Genomic DNA, 17,638 nt, shown 5'->3' with positions numbered 1-17,638 from the left:
CACTCTGATATGACATGTCTCTCCAGTAAGTTTATATTGCCTGACAGTCCTCAGGATTATCTGTGGTCTCACTATCTCATATTTCCCTCTCTGCTCAGATCCCCTCCTGCTTTTCAAATCATTCCCTACTGCTTATCAAAGATCAATCTTTTTTTCCTGCTGTACAATGTTCTCATTCACTGATAGTCATAAATTTTTCACACAGGTTCTATGGTGTCAAACTGTCTCCTGTTCTCTCTCGGACTTTCTCCAGATCCTATCTAAAGTCCTATTTTCTCTGTTCTTGGCCTACTTCTACCTCATCAGTAAAACAATGACACACTCTCAAGTTCCCAGGCTCCTGGTGATCAAACATCTCATATCTATCAGTATTTCATTCATCTGCTAGGTATACCTGCATGTATGTTTTCAAGATATCTCCCTGGAATATTACATCTAAATATTTTATTTTTCAATTAAATGTATCTCTTTAAAAATCAATTTTGCTGCATTTTCTGAAGAGAAATGCACTACAATGCAATAGAATAGGTTGAATAGGCCCAACCCAAACTATTCTATGATTCTATGAATCAACAGAAAAGTCAATCTTAAGTGACCTTCAGATTATTCAAACTAAGTATGGTCTTCAGATGCAGTGGCAGTCAGACACTACTTTTGCCTTCAGACATAATCCACGGTGTCATTTTGTTCAGAAGAGTCATAAATAGTATCAAGTAGAAACTGTTTCCTTCTTTTTTTTCCACTTCTACTCTTAAACACCAATACTATGCTCACATATGTGGAAGCAGTGTTGTTAGCTGAAGGCATGCCCTGTAGAAATTAAACATAGTCCAAGATCCGTGAAATGTGGCTTCTTCCTGCCAGAAGCTAATTTTCATGTACCAAGTCAAAACTTTCTTGGAAAGAACTTATTTCACTAAAAATGCCTATGGCTAGATGTCCTACAAGATTTATTTCTGTGACTTCAGTTTTATCCTAAAGCCTCAGAAATAAAACCAACAAATAAAATGTGATAGGAGAGATCTGTACAGTTTTATTTTTGTTTTGTTGCAATAAACTGATAAACAGAGAACTAGAAAAGAATAGGACATTCAGTGAATATTCAGCCATAAGCAGCACAACTGATGAAAATTATTCCATAGCCACTAAATATTCAAAACTGAGACACACGGGAGAAAATAATTAAGCTACACCTCCTTTTATCCAGATGACCTGGAAAATGGAGGAGGAGAATGACTAAATAATATTCAGCTTTCTAATGACACTCCTGAAAGCTAAAGTATCTAAAATTGAAAATTCTCCCCCTATGATGTCAGTTTGGAGTGACAGATGAGCTTCTGCACATAAAAGTGTCTGGAGCAATACAGGTAGATACCTATAGCCATGGTATCTTTTAAATGTGAGTTTAGATGCTTGCTCTGAAATACATCCATGTGTTTCTTAGCTTTTGCTATTGCCAAACCAAATAGACAAATTTGTCATCTGACATAAATCAATGTGGTTCAACAGACTTCAAAAACTGGCATAGGTGTGTGTGTGGTATATATTGTGTCTCAAATCTGTGAAGAAAGTTCACCATCTAAGCCTTCTTCAGCTGTCTTATGAAGTAAGTATATGACAAAGATACATGGATGGTTTTGGCCAAAATGGCCTGCACAATCTACAGATGATGAGTAAATATTTATTAAAAAATGGGAAATGTAATACATTCATTTATTACTTCACCACTGGTGGACTGACATTTAAATTCCTTCTCCCACTACTTCTCCTTTCAAAAATTCTATCTGATTTCACATTAAGGCCTTAGACTTTTTTAATACTCTAAGTTTCACATTCTGCATTTACTCTAAGAATTCCAAAAAGGAACTGGAGATGTGCCAGTGCAAAACCATAAATTTATTCCTTTTGTTCAAAAGGAACAAGACAAAGATACCTCTTTTATGCAGTAGGGGTAGGGAGCATATTTCACTTCAGCACAGAGCTCCATAGTGTTCTCTATGGAGGCACAAACTTTTCAGTCTCTAAAAAGCAAACTATGAAGATAAAGTTGATAAATGGAACATGAGGAAAACCATTTCTAGAAGGGATTTTTCCTGTGCATCCTTGTGCTTCAGAACATTTTATTTGTTCAGAAGTGTGCCAATTTTAACTTCCACTTCTTGCAGACAGAATATTGTTTATAGGACCGATGTATTTACAGATACATCTATCAATTTGTGACAACTGACCTGTCAAGATCAGTGTCTGAGAAACTAATTTCCAGCACTGTTAAACACAATGAGTACTGCTGTTATTTGATAAGGCTGTTAGAGTTTCATTCTTTGTAGAAATATGTACCATGTTCCCATCAGAAGTCTGAAGCCAAAGGTTATAGCACAGCCATCAGCTGATAGGAGATAAAGGGCTTTTAGATCTGATTATGACAAACAACTGCTTGCAGAATCAGCACTTGTAGGATGTATTTCAAAAATCAATGGTCTCTGGAACATATATTTAATGGCCGTCTGGTGGGGGTTTTTTGATTCTCCATTTACTCGGTTATGGGATTTCAAGTTTTGAAAAACAGATACTTTATTAAAGCTTTTCAATTTAAACCTTCTTCCTAGCTTCTCTTTCAGAAATAGCCATTTTGCTGGGAATCCTATAGTTCTAGCCACGCATCAGAAGCTCAGTGATCCAATAAAGGCCAAACAGAGGAAACAAATGTGAAATTCAGATAAAAAGGTAATTTGTTGGAAAATTCTGGCTCAAGACTTACTTCTAAACTTTATCAATATTTACTGCATTTTCAACCAGCACTGCAAGGAAAAACTTGCAGAGAGAAAATCACAACTTTAACATCGTTTTCAACCTCCACAAGCAATGTACAGCTCCAAACACACATACTCAACACACAAGCAAAATAATTGCATGGCTAGACAACCTAGGAATGTCAAAGGATAAAGGATGTCATCCAAACTATGTCTCCTGAACCTGCTGTCCAGGACATTGTCCTGAATAGTACTGATATATGTCAGGACCTCAAAGAAAACTTGATGTCAATGTAACTTTAGGGTTCCTGAGTTCCCCCTGATAAACCAGAAGTCAAATTCTACAAAGGCGTTTCATGACTTTGTTAATGATGCAGCTGCTGGCTGCCCAACACTTACTCGAGCTATTAGTTCCCCAGGGGAAATCATATTGAGATGTCACAGTAAGCTCACACCAGAGAATATCAGAAACAGCTCCACAGAAGTGTGAAGACCCTCATCAAAACAATAAGGCAGACAATCCTTCTGCTCAAATGAATCAAGGCTGCATGGATTAAACACTGAGTTGCAAGGTTTACTACCTCCTGTGAACCGGAGCATACAGATTGAGAACCTGAGTGCCACTTCCTTTAGGAGACGAAACTGATGATAAACTCAGCTATTGGTTACACATCTGTTTGTCTGCAAAGTCTGCATGTTCATGCTATTCTATTACACAACAATTACATATTCCTTGAATGAGAAACTTATTTAGTTTTCCTAACTCTGCTGCGAATGCTCACACTACTGGACTACAGCAAATGTCTGTTTCAAGCCCAAACAAATGGAGAAGAAAATTATCCCAAACTACTAATAAATACAGTTGAAAACTGAAATTAGCATAAAAAATTAATATTTAATGTTTCTATCACAACAGCGAGCAAGATCATCTACACTATTTTAGTTGATGATGGAGTAGTTATTATCCAAATAACGCATGCCACTGCTATCTAACATCACTTTAAGTATGATAACATCCTAAACATGATCTACTTTTCAGGGAAAATGTGGATCCCGTAAGAATTCAAACAAGATATTTTTTAGCAGATGTATAGTAATGTTTCAAAGGACTACAATCAATCCAGAGCATCTATCTTCTATCTTACCAAAACCTGAAAACTTTTATCTGGTGACACCTTTGGAGCTAAGGTTACAATATCCAAAGAAATTAAATTTAGGAACCCCTGCCTTGAAACCTGAAAAACTTCTAACAGACAGGAAACTTGAAGAGAGCACAAGGGAGGTGGTTCTCATGCCATGAGGCAGAGACACCTGTATGAATCCACAGCACATTTTCTATGAATATGAAAGCTGTTCTGCGCATGGAGTTAAATAAATTAATGTATGTCACTCACAGCCTGATAATGCTTTTAGACTGAAGTTGAGTTGAAACAGATTTCACTTCAATGACAACTTGTTTCTCAAATTGAAGTCAACATAGGGTATATCAAACATGATGTCCTTGCACCATGTACATACATTTTGCATGCTGGGGCCTCACTCCCCTTGCCAGTCTTGCAATATGGCTAAACACTTACTGAAATATTTAACGTTATAAAAGCAGATTTTAATTGAACATGATGATAATAATAATAATAATATAAAAAACCTAAATAAAAAAAATTAAACAAGAAAATTAATGCTCACAGGAGACAAATATGAAATAAGACAGTGGCCCATTAAATAAATGGAGCAAATTGGACACACCTTCATTGCAGTTCTAAGGAATAAAAGGAATTTAAATAGTAAGTAAAACAAATATTTACATTTAAGTCCACAATTCTTTTTTAAGTGGAGTATATCAGTAATCTAGAGAAGTTGCTGTCATTCAATGTAGTTCACAACAAGGTATTCATACAACTCACACATTGGATTATATGTCATTCTTAAGGAGCTGACAGGATTCCATGAAACATCATTTCCATTTTTATGACTGGAGTTGCCTTAAAGATAGCAAAATCTTTTAATTTGAAATATGGGATCACAATTAAGAAAAATTAAACAAAAAACCAAAACATTTTGGGCTGTGTATTCGTGTAATCCATAGTTACATAAAACAGGATTAGGAAAATATAAAGGTATCTATTCTTGTACTTGCAAGCAAATCCAAACACTGATACAATTTATTTCTATAGCAGCTACATAATTATTAGGAATATTTTAACATTTCTACTATAAAGCATAAGATTATAGTCATTATTAGGGATAAAATACCAGACAAGATCACTATCATAAACTATATTCTGCTGTCCATCATAATTTGACCTTGTTTTCAGTGAAATACCTGTAAATCATCTACATCCAATGTTTATGCTATTCTGGTATTCTGCATTTGTTTGTATTAAAGATGTAGCTTGCTTCCAAACATCTGCAGTGGGATTGGAATACCTATGCACCCATAACCATAGAACCACCAATAACTCAAAACCATATTAAAACTCTGAAGCAGAGGATTGTGAACCAAGTCTTAAACGGTACAGAAACTCTCAGTCTTTAGGGTGAAAATTTTATTACATGCTGTTCAATGCTCAGAAAAGTTCAGTTTGCCATTAAGGGGCCACCCAAGGATTGCGTCTGCATGGCAAAAGTTCAAAGAAGGGCAAGGAGATCATGGAAAGCTGCTCTTTCTCATTCCTGATATTTCAGCAAACAGCATCCATCCATCTCCTGAGACAGTAAGCTTTTTAAAGGCAATGACTAGCTAATGTAAAGTAAGAAAAAATGAAGGACTAGGGAGGGGCTGCCTCCTTTGGGGCTACCATGCCTCTGCTGTTTGCCCAACAGGACCCTGGGTGTCTGTGCTGGACACTGAAGCTCACTGATGTGACTGTTGCTGCTTTAATGGGCCTTTAAGAATGTGAGATCTTCAGGGAGAAGAACGCTGCTTTTTCTAAGTTTAGTGTTTTGCAAATTTATGGTGCTATATAAGTGATAGTAAAACATCTCCAGAGAATCACAGGAAGATGAGCATTAAGCAGCAAGATCTTATAATGAACAAGTCATTCTGGACAAACTTGAGTGCTTTTTCAATAGTACTGCAAAATTAATAGGTAATTGAAGTGAAGAGGACAATATACTTGTATCTGAATTTCAGTTTTGATTCACACAACGTCTTGTGAAATCTCACCTAGGACAATTTGAATTTGTTTTCTGAATAAGGACAATACCACATGATTTACAGACTGGCTTCTAAGCAAAACCAAAGAAGAATGTATCAAGATGAGGACAGAAATTTTGAGGTAGTTTAGAGCAAGTTAATATTATTTACTTAATAGCTTTTTTAATGATTTGGAAGAGGAAATAGCAAATTACTAAAATTCAAATGTCTAAGATGCAAAGATATCTCAAAACTGGGAAGCACTAGAAATATGTCAGTGAACAGAGAGAAAAATAAATGGGAGTTATAGGAACCCAGACATGAAATAATAACACGCATCTCACATAACTAGAAGCAAGCACTTATGAAAAGGAAAATTAAGAAATAGACATACTTCAACTGAAGAAACGAACATAGAAATTAATGTTAAAAAATTGTGCTGGGTGAAAGCAAGCTGCAAAGGGATGACATGCTTATAATACAGGACGGCTGCAAAACCACTAGTGTGGTTTTGGACTCCACATCTCATGGCTTAGGCTGCACAAAGAGCAGCCACAACACAGCTGAGAAGAATATGCAGTCTTAATACTGTGTTTAGCATCTGTCTGAACAAGATTTAGGCATGCTGGAAGAAAATCAAGGGAGAACGGGACAACTACTACTGGGAAGGAGGAGTCAGTTTGCACAAGAAGAGTAAAACACACCACTGTGAATATCTAAGATAATGATGACTAAGAGATGGGAAAAGGAGAAACAAAACTAGATATAAGTCAACAGAACTACTGCTGCTGACTTTCTACAGAGAGCCCTGCACATGAAATACGAACCATCTCCTAGAAAGAGTTATTCATCCTCAATGCAGACTGTGAAATGAGAAATTGAAAAAACGGCAGAGTTTTTATGGGTATTTCTAAACCAAACAATTTTTCATGGGAAAGGTTTGACATATCCAGGATATGAGAAAGTGCATATGTGAAGGAAATCAAAGAGCAGCCTGACAGCCTGGTGTCCTGGGTTGAGTGAGTGGTGGAGTTTTTGGTGGCAGGGGAGGGGGCTATCGGGGCGGCCCCCTGTGAGAAGCTTCTCGAAGCTCCCCCAGCTCCACGTCAGCTCCACTTCTGTTTGGGAAATTGAGTCAATTGGCTGCGCCTCTGCGATAACGTATTTAAGAAGGGACGTGGTGACGGGCAGTGGGACTTGTGAGGAGGAGTTGCTGCAGCTGCATGAACACCAAGGTCAGTGGAGGAACGGAGGAAGAAAGGAGGGGGGAGGTGTGCCGGAGCAGAGACCCTCCTGTATCCTGTGGGGAGACAGCAGGGCCACCCTGCCACCCATGAAGATCTACGGTGGAGCAGACACTGATTTATGGCCTGTTGCTCCTGCTCGGTGATGATCAAGGTTCTGTGCCCGAAGAAGGACGGGGTCTCGTGGGAAAAGGCAGCCCCGCTGCTGTAATTCAGTGCTGGGAGGATTGCAGCATGCGGGGGAGTCCCACGCCGGAGCAGCTCGGGAAGGGCTGCAGCCGTGGGAGGGAATCCAGTTGGAGGAAGTTAGTGACCCATGACGGAGCAGTGTGGGGAACGCTGCGGCCCGTGGGAGGAATTCAAGTCGGAGAAAGTTTGTGGAGAACTGTCTCCTGTGAGAGGGGGACCACGATGGAGCAGGAGGAACAAGTTCCGGACACTCCCCTCACCGAAGATGAAGGAACTGGCAGCGCTGACTGCACCCCCCATTCCCTGCCCCTGCGCCACTGGGGGAGGAGGTAGAGATATCGGGAGCAGAGCTGAGCCCGGGAAGAAGGGAGGGGTGGGGGGAAGGTGTTCTCAAGATGTGGCAATGCTTCTCAGTGTCCTACTCTGTTATGTGTTGTTAGTGGCTGTAATAAACGTATGGGTTTTTTTCTTCCCTTAATGAGTCTGCCTTTTGCTCGTGCCAATGAAGGGTGATTTTTTCCCCATCCCAGTCCTATCTTGAACCCCAAGCCTGGCTCTCTGTCCCTTCTCATTGCCGGAGGGGAAGGGAGAGAGAGCTGCTGCATTGTGGTTGGCTGTCAATCAGGCCTAAACCACAACACCTGGTGGTTCCGGAATTAACCAGAAATATCAGATCCAAACTGGTGTTTCAAATAATGCTGGATCCCAGGCAAAGGTGGTTAGGATACTTTTATCACATGTAGACCAACTTCATTCAAGTCCCAGCGTGCAAGGTTTAGCCTGTGATCTCATCAGTTTGCCACATCTCAGGTGAGTGGATTAATCACCACCTTAAAGGCTAGTATGGGGGCATGTTATCATTCACAAAGGTCAAAGGTATCAGTTTAGTCTTTATGATGAATGGAGTAATTCCTGAATACTTGAAAATCTCAGATATTTTCATCTCCAATAGAAAAATCCATTCACCACCACTTAAATGAAGCCATTTCTAGAACTCAGCTAGGGAGAAACCATGTAGTAAGTGCACTGGAGCAATTTGAGGTCCCAGGCTGCAATCACTTAAAATTGTGCTTTAACTTAGCAAACCTACATAATACCATTGAATCCTAAGAGTTACGCTTAGATAAAGTTAATTGATCATAGACCTAGAATAGAAAATAAAGAAAGTTCAAGAACACTGAAGGAAGGATTTGAGTAGGAAAGAGCAATTGACCTGAACTGACATATCTAAGGAAACAGATATACACCACTGCTCTTCTGCGAAGCCAGCGAAATAAATGGCAAATGTCTAGGATTAAGGTGCCACATGAAGACTGCCCTTGAAGTAGCATAATGCCCTTCAAACCATGTAAGGAAACTGGCTTACAGTTAAGAGAGAAGAATAGCATTAACTAAGACACTATCACATAGATAGTTCCATGAAATTCTTATTTAAGATTTAAGAAAATAAATCTCCAGTTGTGCAAACAAAATGTACTTCAGCAAGAAGCTGCATAGTAACAAGCAGAGAATTCATACAGATTGGAATGAAAATTTTTAAATCATTCAAAATGCTCAAACCCAATGAAAAACGAGAAAAAAATCATTAAAACAAAATCCAAATTAGTATCAGAACCATGTTTTTGCCATGTAAGATCAACTGCAGTATTAAACCATTATCATCCAGAGAGTAATCAGAGTCTAGGATATAGAGAATCTCTATCCATGTAATTTACAGTAATTTCTACATAATAGATAGGGAAAATCTAGAGGTGAAAAACTACAAGATCTAACTCAGAACTGTGGGGGTACAGTTTAGGAGGACGGATGACTACAAAAACAGGCTTTGGTAGAGGTATTTCAGCATTAACATTCTTAATTCTCTAGAAGCCTGTGTATTTATTCAGCTCTTGCTCTACAAATTCTGCTGTTCATTGCAATTAGCAAATCTTGACCTTACCTAGCATAACCCAGCAGCATCTTGCTCCACTATTTTTACGGTTCTTCACTGCAGAGAACATTAAATATTTTGATGTGAAAGAAAGTGTTTTCCTTTAAGTTTTTCATTAGCCAAAGATCAGTTCAATTAAATGTAATGATCATATTATTAAAAGCCAACTCTTTTACATATAGTAGAGCTCTACAACATAAATGAAGTTGAGACACATTATGCCTTATACTACTAACATTCAGGAAGTTAAGATATTCTTGTACATGCATTTGTGCATGCAGCAGCTTTCTGCAGTACTGTGACTGAGGAGTTTCATGCAGAATTTAAGTAGTAGTTTCCTGCAACCCTACAGCTTTTATTGACACATTATAAGACTTCTCATACCTCTTGGGAGAGGATCAGCACCTTATAATTTATATTTTACACTGTGTCTACATCACATTTAATATTATGTTGAAGGACATAAATTACTATATTTTTTTTGGAAATAAGATATTGCTCCAGAATGAGACATTATTTTGCCAGCAAGTGAATGAAGGAGCAATGACACCAATTCAGGATTGCTTCTCTTTCCATATTGTGATAGCTGGTGAGCATCTCTGCTCTCTTATGCAACACAGAGAAACACTGATGTTCTACTGTGCTGAGCCTGAGCAAAGTGTGTATCCAAACGGGGCAGCAAATCCACATGAAGCAGAAAAAGGAGCTGACAGGACATGGCAAGATAAATGTAACCTGTTAATATTCATTATATAAAAGTATATATAGGCCATCTTCAGCTCTGGTAGAATAAATTGCTGCAATTAATACTAGTCTTTGAAGGAGCAGTGACTGCAACATGCTGATGTTATTAGTGAAGCAACACAAGCACTGGAAAAGATGTAGTATTAAATGAAGCAATCGTAAGACTGATGAAAACAATATGAACAAGAACATAATTCTCTGATGGCTTCTCTATAAAGTGCAGGCAAGTATTACTCTGTCCACAAATTTTTGCATTTAATTTTCCTAACACAAAATCAAAATGTGGCAAAAACAGTGTTAAAAATAAATTGAAGCTAGTTTTTTCTAGGATCTCAGAGACTTTTCTCTTGTAAAGCAGGCAGATAACCTCCACCCCTGTCCATCTGCCACTTTTCAAAGCTTTAAGATATGAAAACACGCTATAGCGTAGCAATGCTGTTGTTGAATCAGATGGCAGTGTTGCTATAGCAAAAGATGTACGTGTAGCACCACAATTCTTCCAAGGGTTGAATAAAGTAACCGTGAGTACCTAAGATACTGCTGAATCAGGCACTTCCCAGGGGCATTGTAAATTACCAGTTGATATGAACAACCAGGCCTCTAAGCATAAAATTAAAACTGATAAGTAATCATAAAAGTTAGACCAGTCCAAATATAAAGTCCCCAGCAGATGTCACAAGCAACTGGCTGAAAAACCCTACAGCATGAGCTCCTTGCCACTGGGTTACCTATTTGGAAGACAAAACAAGCCCCCCATCTTCTGCAGTTCTAAAAACAGACAAAATCACTGCCCAGAGAGGGACTCCAAGTATACTCCAAACGTTGCTGTTAATTAGTGAAAGTAAGGTAGTTCAAGAGTGGACAAAACCAAACCAATTTCCCCTGCTATTACTCATTATGTGTGGGTAAAATGGAAATAAACCCATATCACACAGAGAACAGATTCTTTTCAAAGCTTCCAAACACTGTTTGGTGGGAAATTACTAGCTTTTGAGAGCAGAACTACCCTTGTTATCTATGCAATAGTGAACTCTGCAGACTGTTTGTAAAGAAAAAAAATCATTGAAAAGTTGGATCTAACAACAAATACAAATTCATGTTGATTTTATATAGGTTCTTGTCCTGTTCTGTGCAGTGTAGTAACCAAATATACCCCTGTAGTGATATTCTGAGAATTTCACTGGGGAGGGGGAGCAAGAGGGGATTGTGCAGCTGGACAGCTGTCAGGACCCGGTACCTTTTCCAGTCCTTCTACACGAGAGCTCTGCACTTAGGAATTAATCAGCATGTTACAACTGGCTATGCCAAAACGTATGCTCTTTTTTGCAATTCACTACTGGATTTCTTGGATATCATCTGAGCCAAATGCTTCTGACCCCTCACTACACATTCAAGAAACCCGTATGTTCATCTACAGCTCTAACAACTGAACTTTTCACAGCCTGGCCTGTTCTGTGGTCATGTGAGAAAGAGACCATGGTGTGATTTCACCAGCTGCAGACCTACTGAAGCTTGGCCATCACCAATTAGTTTTCTGATTCTGGCTGATGGCACTGAGTAATCTCAGAATGAAAGCAAAGTTCAGCCCACTCTTTGGTATCACCTGTCAAGCTAGCTCTCAATCCTGTATTGAAAAAAGCTCTTCTCTCAAACTCCAGATAATTTTCAAAACCTCCACAACTTCAAGAGCATATTTTTGTAGAAAATTATTTTGAAAATAAAATTCTTACTAAAATTTTAATTTGCAAAGCTTTGAGATTCAGTGTCTTTTTACATTTTCCATGAGATTTGTATACATTTGTTATTTTATTTAATTTTCCTACCTACCATTTCATTGCTATTACCGAATTAACCTTGTTACATTTTGGTGGCAGCCTTGATATAACGATAAGGATAGTGTTCTAGAGGAAAAGATATTCACATTCTAATTCAAAAGGTGTGGATTTATAAATGTAATTAATAAAACAAGTTTAAAACCTTAACACAAAGAGGTCAAAGCCTCAGATGAAATGCTGGTACTTTAAAATGAACATTTTAAAAAAACAATATTTTATCAGAACTGCTGTCAAGAGAAGATAATATTCTCTGGTGACACAGGTAACAATCCTAAATGCCAAAGTTTCCCTGCTGAAGGTTTTAAGTGAATTTTGACCAGCTCTGGTTATTGGCACTGGAATCTAGACCCATATCTATGGAACACTGAAAATTCTTGTAATAAGTTTAAAAATTCAGTTTTTACTGAACTTTCCCTTATTTTGTTCTTTACAACATGACTTCATCCTTGCCCTTGCTTCTCACAGAATGTGACACAAAATGGCTTCAACAATTTGCAGACACTTTTCTCCTCAACAACAAAGAAAATAACTGCTTGAAACCCCCCATAACGATGATTGGTAGTGGATAATTAACTCTCTAAGAAACAAAAGAACTGCAGATAGTATTAAGGAAAATATTAATTTTCTTCTGTGTAATGATATACATTTAATGATTTTAAAAACAAGCTATATTGAGTCAGCTTTCAAAAATATATTTATCCCTTTGGCTTTGTTAAGTACATAGAGCAGGTTTCATAAGGCAAATAAAATCAGCTTACTCACAAAGCTCATTAGCAGAGAATATACAAATATTATATCCATAGATACTACCCTTTACATAAGCTATATACTGGTTATTAAGTATTCACAAGGAATATAACAATACATTTAGCTAATCTTTGATTATTCCTCATAAAGAAATCATGGTAAGCATGGAAAATATTTTTCCATGTTACCATTTACAAACCTTTTGCTTATAAAGATTTTGCGCACCTGTGTTTTTCCCCACTTCAAGTCAACATTGGGAAAACTTCTTAGCTTTTTTAAAAAATACTGGAAGTTCAGAATTTCTGAGCAATTTTACACAGTGACAGACAGTGCACATAAGGTATATAAGAAAGATTACAGTAATAAATATTTTTCCCCAGCTCCACAAACTAACATGCACCAGCAAAACTCCATCACTAGAAAGGATGTGGTACTTTCAGCAAAGTAGTCAAAGGTAAGAAATGAAAGCAGGTTAAGAAAGACAGCTTGTACTATGTGTAATGCTTAAAGGCTTGCTTTTCAGTTTCCTTACCACAGCTTTAAAAATAAACACTGATCCCCAGCAAGCTCTATAAGAGAACCCTACATCTTGTTTGGAAGGATTCAATATTTTAGTAAGTTTATGTAATTACTACAAAGCTCATTTAACAGTGCACCTGATGCTGATGTTCGGAAAGTGTTGAGAAAAGCTTTTAGACATGTCAAACCTGATCAAATTAGAAAACAAGACATGGTTTATGTGTGGTCCAAACTTCTCAGTGGAAGGAGGCAAAAATCTTTAGGCCCATGGAGAGCCACAGATAAGGAGCAGAGCCTCCACTGGGGGAAAAGCAGCAGCTCTCTGGAAACAGCCCACCGGTCAGATCTCGTTTGCAGACTATCCTAGGTTAAAACATTACAAGATTTATTCCTACAGTATAAATAGCTCATGGTCACTGCAAGGCAGGTATTCTTTCAACAAGAAACAGCAGAGTATTTGTACGCAGCATTAGGGTTAAAATGGGCAATGCCCTCAGAGAAATATGAATGCAGAAATATGGCAAAGGATTACCACAAACATAACTGAGGAGGAAAAAACCACGTACGTTACATTTATTATACCCCTTCCTTACTGCTTTAACCTGATATTCTTTTCGTTGCTATGGTGATTGTTATCCAGCCATTTATACATTTAAAGAAAAAAATCAGCATTCCCTCTCATGAAATTCTAAGTGTGAGAAATATCTCCGTAATGCAATATAAAGACTATTTTCTCAGTGGACCCATCAGGCATTCATTATCCTAAGGTCTTCTGAGTCCATTTAAACTTCTCTTTCCACACATTCCATGGCAATGAATTCCAAAATATAAGCATAGGGTCTCTGAAAATGTACTTTCTTTTATTAGTTGAAAGCTGGCTACCTGTTCATTTTATTAAGTATCCTCTAGGTTTCTGTTATGAGAAAAAATGAATAATTGTTCCCATTTCGTCCTTTCATCTCTTTGTTTCATAAACACCTAGCCACACTCCCCTCTCTTGTCTGCTTCCTGAGCTAAAGAATTATGGTCTCTATAGTCTGTTCATATAGAAGCAATCTGATACCTCCAATCACCCTTTTTTCCTCCTCTGTACCTTTTCTAGTTCTTCCATATATTTTTCAGAGGGAAAAAAAAATAAAACTCGCATAAAACCCCAACCCTATCCAAATAATAGAGACTGGACAAAAATCAGCCCATGGAAAACTGAAAAACTAGCTTTCAAAAGCCAACTTTCTGATACAGTATTAAACCTTTATTTTAAAATGATCTTAGAAGAGTTGCCTTAAAAATCTTCAACACTGCATTTCAGCATTAAAATGTAGACACGGCTGAACAAGGAAAGTGGAAAGCAAATGTCACTTGCCAACAGAAAATGAATATATTTAGATAAGATACACTTAGAAAATGGAAATTAAATGTTTACCTACTATACAAACAGTAAGATGCAGAATTATTTTATGTTTCTTGGAAAAAGAAACTTTCATTCAATAGAAAAAATGGTAACACACTCCGTTGCATTAGTTGGGAACTCTTCCTCTCACTAGACTCCGAGTAAAATAAATCTTCTGTTGGTATTTGGCTGCCTGCAACTCTTCATAAAGCTAAGGGGAATTTGCAGCAATTGCTAAACTTTTGGCATTTCTGTAGACTGTTTTTCTGTCTGCAAAAAGCACATCAGGTCTCTACAAATGTTTTAGCCAACATGGATTTTTTTGTAATTCACAGAATTACCTTACAGGTCACAGAATGTCTGAAGGCTACAAACTTTGCTCACAACACAGCTTAATTAAAGGAAACGAAACTAACAGCATGTTAATAATGATGGCTTGTTGTTCCCATCTCCATGGTACAATATTCCCAGCTGCTTTGGCGTAGGCTTAGGACAAGCACTGATGGCTGAAAGGCCCTACAATCTTCTGGCTGTCCATCAACTTAGTAGCTTGTGATACTTGAGTGAAAACTTGCCCATTACTGAACTAGAAGGGCCTGCATTAAACAGATTAATAACTAGCTCCATGACAGATTTCAAACTGTAGCAACTACAGGGAGGGATGAATGAATAGGTGACAAAGATCATCATCGCACCAGCCCAGGTAATGCTATTAAAATGCTGCTAATTAGCACTTCCAAGGTCACAGTCAGTTGACAACCTGTGCTCAGATGGGCATACAAAACTGACACAGTCAAGGATGGAGAAGAAACTTTGATAGCTGATGTCCTTCCAGAACTGGCAGCTCAGACCGTGACAACTACGTCTGTTCACTGCTCGGAGGCAGGAGGGCTCCTACACTGAGGGCTGTCACTCTGGTACCAGCACAAGCACTCACTCACTTCTAGAGTCCAGGAAGGGAGAAAGAGTTGACTGTTTCTCATCCAAACCATATTGAAAAGCCTGGCTAGAGGGATGGACTGGGTACGCAGGTCACAAGCCCTGTATCCCAAGTGTGACAAGATGTAACTCTTCAGGTGGTCCTTCAAAAGGCAGGTCCTGATTAGAGACAGCTCTTCCAGTAAAGGACTTTGCCTTCACCCTGCCAAGTAACACAGACTTAATCATCTAAGATCATAATTGAATTAGCTAAAATGTTCTCCTTTAAAAATATATCCCGCCCTATGTTGAAGTAGGGCTGTCATCAAAATGGCATTTCTTCATCTCTCCTTTAGGGAACACACAGCTGGCATTAAATATACATATATATGATATACATGATATATGTAGACAGATATATAAGCATATATGTATGCATAAAGAAGCCTGTACAGTTATCCCTTGTAAGAATGTGGCTAAGTGTAAATTGCCTTTCTGTACTAAATGTCACAGTGACTATCGAGAGCTACAATTTAAAGATACTTAGAAAAATGAAAAAAATTTTCCTCAGTATTCTTGACTAGTTTTCATAGATTTTTAATTTGTTCTTCTTTTGGGACACTTATACCATGTCTCCTGGTCTTGAAATGTTACTGTATCAGTTAGGGGAAAGAATGCTGGACCTCTCAACAAGCAGATGTTTGCTGTTAGTATGAATAAATCTGATGTCAATGGCTTTTATCAGGACTTCAGCCTGCATTAGACTGGCAACATTACAGAAGCTGCATGTATACATAGAAATTCAATGGAAACTAAGAATTATTTGCATAATGGACTGCATATGAATATGTCACAAACTTTAGGATAAGGAATCACAGAAGACTCAAAGACCAGCAATCACATCAAACAATGGCAGTCACCAGCACATCATTCTTATCCTCATAATAGCCCACCATATCAACAAGATTTCTTCACAGACACGTTAAACATCATTCAGTGGATGCTGTGAAAACTGCTGACATTACAGCTCATGCAAGATTTCACATTCAATATTCTTCAATAAAACAGACACTCTTCCCATCTATGGCAGATATGGCTTAGGATCTGATAAACATTTCAATGATGGTGTAAGTTACTACAGAAGGCAGGCTATTAGCATGTTCTAGGTGAATATTTGTATCACATTGTTAAGCAAAATAACCAAAATGCACATAGGGTTTTGAATTTTTTGTACCATCTTTTTTCTATGCTTTCCCTGAAAATGTAATACTGATGTAAAGGGGAACTGGAAAACAAAATGTTCTACACTGGAGGAAAACAGAGAAAAGAACTTTCTCTACTTTTTTTTTTTTTTTTAAATAGTTTCATCAATTCTACTGAATATCAATGTTCAGTGGAGGCATTTTGGGACAGGGAGGAATGGGGGAAGCAAAGTGCAGAGCCTGTGCTGGCACCATCCCCCCGCATAACTAGAAGTTACGCTACATGGAAGAACCTTTAGCTCAGGGTCTTAGTAGCCTGTGTGCTAACACCGGATGCATATTTTGCCCAGATTTCCTATGTAACAAAGTGGTTGAATTTGAAAGAAATAAAGTAAAAGAAGGAAAAAAAAAAAAAGAAGGCATATTCGATTAGATCTTCTAATCTAATACGCTCTTCACAGATTTTCTATTTTTAACTTTTTCCATTGAGATGTAAAGTCAAACTGAAGCCAGCTGTGAGTATAAACCCAGGAAACTCAGCAGATATGCACTTATTTTGATAGTTCTGACCCACAGTCCTAGCCATTTTTGTTGCTTTATAATAAATACCTTATGTTGCAATACAAACCAAAGGCATCTACCTGTCACTGCCACCATTTCTCCTTCATTGTTCCCGACACCCATACTCTAGATCTTGTTAGCTTTCTCCCAAGATACTTGCCCTGACATAACATAAGCATGAAACTTCAGCTTACGGTTACCGCACCATGTTACTCCAGCTGTGGAACTGCTTCCCTAGGCACAGGCAGTTATTCCATTTGTCTATGTATGATCCACACAACTTCAGTTTTTCTCAAGAAAAGGTTCTAGCTGAGCATCTTAATGCCACTCTAAATTTGGACTGGCTCTGTTAACGCTCTGATCCTGATGGCTGCCCCAGTTTAGCAAGTGCCTTAGGCTCCAGCCTGCCACAGGGGTGGAAATGTAAACAGGATCAGTGCTTGATAGGTAAAGGGTCAATGGTACTTCCATAA

The 17,638-nt window shown here is 38.0% G+C and overlaps 1 protein-coding gene across 5 annotated transcripts in view; it reads right to left on the bottom strand.

The window, feature by feature from the left end:
- GRID1 (glutamate ionotropic receptor delta type subunit 1) overlaps nucleotides 1-17,638 on the bottom strand; it is a 546,772-nt gene that overhangs the window by 60,200 nt on the left and 468,934 nt on the right. The window lies entirely within an intron of this gene.

This window comes from Tyto alba, unplaced genomic scaffold, assembly GCF_018691265.1.
Source record: "Tyto alba isolate M040663 unplaced genomic scaffold, T.alba_DEE_v4.0 Super-Scaffold_1, whole genome shotgun sequence".
Taxonomy (NCBI): Eukaryota; Metazoa; Chordata; class Aves; order Strigiformes; family Tytonidae; genus Tyto; species Tyto alba.
Note: the sequence above shows the minus strand (reverse complement) of the source record. Positions and strands in the feature narration are given on the sequence as shown.